Source organism: Ips typographus, linkage group LG6 (assembly GCF_016097725.1).
Source record: "Ips typographus isolate SLU linkage group LG6, UJ_Ityp_2.0, whole genome shotgun sequence".
In the NCBI taxonomy this organism is placed as follows: Eukaryota; Metazoa; Arthropoda; class Insecta; order Coleoptera; family Curculionidae; genus Ips; species Ips typographus.
The window spans coordinates 4,812,947-4,818,946 of NC_138427.1; the positions used below are offsets into that span (position 1 = coordinate 4,812,947).

The 6,000-nt window shown below is 35.4% G+C and overlaps 1 long non-coding RNA gene across 2 annotated transcripts in view; it reads left to right on the forward strand.

The window, feature by feature from the left end:
* Positions 1-3,234, forward strand: part of LOC145730270 (uncharacterized) — a 243,325-nt gene extending 240,091 nt beyond the window's left edge. For both annotated transcript variants that reach the window (XR_014178576.1, XR_014178577.1), the window contains one exon: positions 3,038-3,234. This is a non-coding gene — a long non-coding RNA (uncharacterized LOC145730270). The remainder of the gene's footprint in view (positions 1-3,037) is intronic.
* Positions 3,235-6,000: the final 2,766 nt, after the last annotated feature.

The window sequence follows — 6,000 nt, forward strand, 5'->3', positions numbered from 1 at the left end:
ATTATCGTTTAGGAGCTTCTGACGATTATCATGAGTATTTGGGTATTCTTCCATCACTAGACTCACCAGATAAACAGCATTATCACAATTTGTATCTAAATTAAATTGTAATCCATTCAAGACGTTCTCCATCACGTTTTTTGTGTTTTTGAAGTTTAGTAGGATGATAGAAAAAAAGCAAATTTGTTCAAACCCTAATCCGGCAACAGTACGCTCGAAATCGCCGAAATTCGTTTGGGGAGCAAAAGAGAGAGCGCAGAGCCCTGACATAGACGAATGGGTTTCATTTCATGCAGCACCCCCGAACCCCCGTCCCGCATGATTTATGGGGCTACAATGTGGTAACCCATGATTTATTATCGCCGAATGGCGGAGGACCAGCCGCGAGCTCCAAGTTCCGAGCCGACGCGCACTGACGGAATCGCTTTTTGTTCGCCTACATGTTTCCAATTGGAATTTAATTTCGGAAAGGAAGCGCCTTTCTCTGGAACAGATGCTTCGTTCGCCTGCTACTCCAAAAACCGTCTTTTTACATTTTAATAGCCCTTACACGCTTCTAGTTTTACTACCCTAAATAACTTTACCACTCCTATTCTTTTCGTTATCCCAAATCCACGATAGTACAATAAGTGCCAGCTTTAAATGTGTTTTACAATATGAGATTCAATACGAAAATAATTATTATTAGTATTTATTATCCAGCTGGTTCCAACATATCTAAAGTTCAACTCAAAGATTGCAGTGATATTTTTGGTTCGGTTAGGAATTGTTTATTAGTTTTTCGGGCGTCTCGATTACAATCGAAAACCTAATCCAACTTAAAATTAACCTAACCATTATGACAAAATAAAATTGTAAAGAATAAAGTACGACACTTTCTAAAGTATTGTTAAATATTTCAACTTTCAATAAATCAAAAAAATCGAGAATCTTTCATCAATTGAAAAGTGGACTCTTGTTCTTTTTATTGATATATGACAATCTAACAGAGTGATTAATACCAATAGCAGCAACTTTAACCACTTGGTATTTTGAAATTCGACTACTTTTGGTTGGGTTTAATCAGCATGTTTTTACTCCTGGAATATGTGGTAGAATTTGATACAAATATTTTACAGACTATAACTAAATTTGTTTGTCTCCTAGAAAATTTACTAGGGTGTCTCAAAATCTAATAAATTGGCGGGAATTTGACCAAAAGTTTGATCGTTCTTCACGTTATGACGTATAACAAAAATACCAAGAACAATTTTGATTAAAAAAATTGAGATTTAGGCTATTGATGTTTACATGAGACAAAAATACGTAAAGGAAATACGTTGTTATATCGATTCGACAATATTACAACTTTGCAGAACAATTTAGAAAGAAAGATAAGAAATAAGCTCCGCCGTTTTCTATATACTATTAATATTCTATCGCAAACCATCACATATAAACAACTTTATTTAACATTTTTAGATTAAAATGTTTAAAAATGGGAAAAACAAAATATATCAATGACTGTTACTATATTGTTAATGACATTTTTTAAACTTTTGCTATCACAAGTGAACAAAACACGACGGTGACTTTTTAAAACTAGTAAAACGAAGAGCAAGCGCAGCAAATAAAAGGAATAGGCAAAAGTAACGCTGATGAAGAGAAATGGCACAGTTTGCGAAGAAGAGATGAGCGTGCCGAGGCCCAGGGCTGATGGATGGACCCCGGGCTCGGCCGGAATACTTAATGTTTGATTGCGACACGACATACCATAGACAATTCTTTCGCTAATGTAGATGTATTACCACATTTCTGCCTGCTAAATAAATATAAATCGTCTCAAGTTTGGTCGGCTTTAAATTTGCTTTTAAAACGAATTTGTATGTTGAGGTATCATAATGTTACCAACTGAGGGGAAAATTTCTCTTTACAACGCTTATTTTTTACTTCCCCATAAGGCTCCTTAATCACTGTAAAATTAACCGGCAAACCTGAAAGGAACTGTTTTTATTCTGATGAATGTGTAACGTGTGTGGTACGACAAAGTTCCCTTACACGTAGTTTGCATCAGCAGTAAAACGTTCACAGTTTCAGGTAAACAACCAATTAAACTAGACTTAATAGCCTTTCCTTATTGGACGAGTCCTCTTTTCGATTTTTTCCTTTTCGCGCTCATTAAGGCCTATTAATTATGCATAGCACATTATCACCAAAGACCCAATTAGAAGACACAGAAACTGAAGAATTTTACTGAAATTCCTGCACAGAGCCGCCGACCGTCTTTGGTAAATGTGTTCCCATAAAAATCTTGCGTTAACAACTTTTTAACTTCAGGCAGGCCAAACGCGAACCAGCTACATGTACGCTGGAAGAAATAAAGACATTAAACGGAAAAAATTGTTTCGAAGAACTTACGCAACCACTTGCCACAACGTTAAATATTCTTGGAACCCGTAAAGCTAGAATTCCAAAGAAGGGCTTTTTTAGGTGACAAATATTCCTCAGACTATCTTAGAATAACATCTCTGTGAAAATATTTTAACCCCTTAAATCAACCCAAATTGTATACGCACATGTCAATCCGAAATCAAAGCAAGTATCTTCAATAATAAACCCTTCTATATGCGGCAACTTCATTAATCCACAATTGATACCCCCTTCGTAAATATTTATAAGATAAGCGGCTCAAAAAATTTGGGGAGAGTGAAACCCTTTGTACATATGGAACACTGCCCATCAAACGCACGCATTTTTTTCTTGAAAAGGGTCCTCCTATCGACCACTACGTCCTAAGGAATTTATGGGCCTCATTGCTATTGACACATTCGCGATACGGATTTATGGGAACGACTTTTATCATATCCATATCACTCTATAAGTCTTGGTCTTGTGTATGGGAGAGATACTTTTATATGAGGGGTGCTTTGAATAGGGTCTCGATTTGGAATTTTTATTAGGGGATTTTAAAACAGGATTTTGAAAGTCATATGTCGAATATTAATGGCTGGAGAAAGGTACTTCTAACAGAGAGACACACTGGAAAAAGACATGTAAGCTAGCTGCTGGCCAACCGTCCCATAGGACAAGCCGTGATTGGCTGGATTCATACCCTGTGAATGCCAGTGAAAATCTGCACTGCCAACAGGCGACCTTTGCACCACCCGAGACCTGCTAAGGCCAGCTTTGATAAAGTGGAAGAAGTTTGAAGTGTAAAATACAAAAGAATAATTCAATAAACGTGATTATGAAATATATTGGGCTATCATTTATTTAACCATCACTGATTAGATATTGTATTAGGAGAGCAGAAACACAATGAGATACTCACAATACTCTATTTTCTGCTAAAATTTGATTTTCTATCAGGAGCACAGAAATAACACGAGGTAAAACTACTTTTCTTGACAATTTGGCGAATGAAGCATCTATCAGAAGTAACCGAATTTTACCTCATTGTGTTTCTGCTCTCCTAATACAATACTCGATTTTCTGCTAAAATTTGATTTTCTATCAGGAGCACAGAAATAACACGAGGTAAAACTACTTTTCTTGACAATTTGGCGAATGAAGTATCGATCGGAAGTAACTGAATTTTACCTCATTGTGTTTCTGCTCTCCTAATACAATACTCGATTTTCTGCTAAAATTTGATTTTCTATCAGGAGCACAGAAATAACACGAGGTAAAACTACTTTTCTTGACAATTTGGCGAATGAAGTATCGATCGGAAGTAACTGAATTTTACCTCATTGTGCTTCTGCTCTCCTAATACAATACTCGATTTTCTGCTAAAATTTGATTTTCTATCAGGAGCACAGAAATAACACGAGGTAAAACTACTTTTCTTGACAATTTGGCGAATGAAGCATCTATCAGAAGTAACCGAATTTTACCTCATTGTGTTTCTGCTCTCCTAATACAATACTCGATTTTCTGCTAAAATTTGATTTTCTATCAGGAGCACAGAAATAACACGAGGTAAAACTACTTTTCTTGACAATTTGGCGAATGAAGCATCTATCAGAAGTAACCGAATTTTACCTCATTGTGTTTCTGCTCTCCTAATACAATACTCGATTTTCTGCTAAAATTTGATTTTCTATCAGGAGCACAGAAATAACACGAGGTAAAACTACTTTTCTTGACAATTTGGCGAATGAAGCATCTATCAGAAGTAACCGAATTTTACCTCATTGTGTTTCTGCTCTCCTAATACAATACTCGATTTTCTGCTAAAATTTGATTTTCTATCAGGAGCACAGAAATAACACGAGGTAAAACTACTTTTCTTGACAATTTGGCGAATGAAGTATCGATCAGAAGTAACCGAATTTTACCTCATTGTGTTTCTGCTCTCCTAATACAATACTCGATTTTCTGCTAAAATTTGATTTTCTATCAGGAGCACAGAAATAACACGAGGTAAAACTACTTTTCTTGACAATTTGGCGAATGAAGCATCTATCAGAAGTAACCGAATTTTACCTCATTGTGTTTCTGCTCTCCTAATACAATACTCGATTTTCTGCTAAAATTTGATTTTCTATCAGGAGCACAGAAATAACACGAGGTAAAACTACTTTTCTTGACAATTTGGCGAATGAAGCATCTATCAGAAGTAACCGAATTTTACCTCATTGTGTTTCTGCTCTCCTAATACAATACTCGATTTTCTGCTAAAATTTGATTTTCTATCAGGAGCACAGAAATAACACGAGGTAAAACTACTTTTCTTGACAATTTGGCGAATGAAGCATCTATCAGAAGTAACCGAATTTTACCTCATTGTGTTTCTGCTCTCCTAATACAATACTCGATTTTCTGCTAAAATTTGATTTTCTATCAGGAGCACAGAAATAACACGAGGTAAAACTACTTTTCTTGACAATTTGGCGAATGAAGTATCGATCGGAAGTAACTGAATTTTACCTCATTGTGTTTCTGCTCTCCTAATACAATACTCAATTTTCTGCTAAAATTTGATTTTCTATCAGGAGCACAGAAATAACACGAGGTAAAACTACTTTTCTTGACAATTTGGCGAATGAAGCATCTATCAGAAGTAACCGAATTTTACCTCATTGTGTTTCTGCTCTCCTAATACAATACTCGATTTTCTGCTAAAATTTGATTTTCTATCAGGAGCACAGAAATAACACGAGGTAAAACTACTTTTCTTGACAATTTGGCGAATGAAGCATCTATCAGAAGTAACCGAATTTTACCTCATTGTGTTTCTGCTCTCCTAATACAATACTCGATTTTCTGCTAAAATTTGATTTTCTATCAGGAGCACAGAAATAACACGAGGTAAAACTACTTTTCTTGACAATTTGGCGAATGAAGTATCGATCGGAAGTAACTGAATTTTACCTCATTGTGCTTCTGCTCTCCTAATACAATACTCGATTTTCTGCTAAAATTTGATTTTCTATCAGGAGCACAGAAATAACACGAGGTAAAACTACTTTTCTTGACAATTTGGCGAATGAAGTATCGATCAGAAGTAACTGAATTTTACCTCATTGTGTTTCTGCTCTCCTAATACAATACTCGATTTTCTGCTAAAATTTGATTTTCTATCAGGAGCACAGAAATAACACGAGGTAAAACTACTTCTCTTGACAATTTGGTGAATGAAGTATCGATCAGAAATAACTGAATTTTACCTCATTGTGTTTCTGCTCTCCTAATACAATACTCGATTTTCTGCTAAAATTTGATTTTCTATCAGGAGCACAGAAATAACACGAGGTAAAACTACTTTTCTTGACAATTTGGTGAATGAAGTATCGATCAGAAGTAACTGACTTTTACCTCATTGTGTTTCTGCTCTCCTAATACAACACTCTATTTTCTGCTAAATTTTGATTTTCTATCAGCTCTGCTATTACAATACTCGATTTTCTGCTAAAATTTGATTTTCTATCAGGAGCACAGAAATAACACGAGGTAAAACTACTTTTCTTGACAATTTGGTGAATGAAGTATCGATCAGAAATAACTGAATTTTACCTC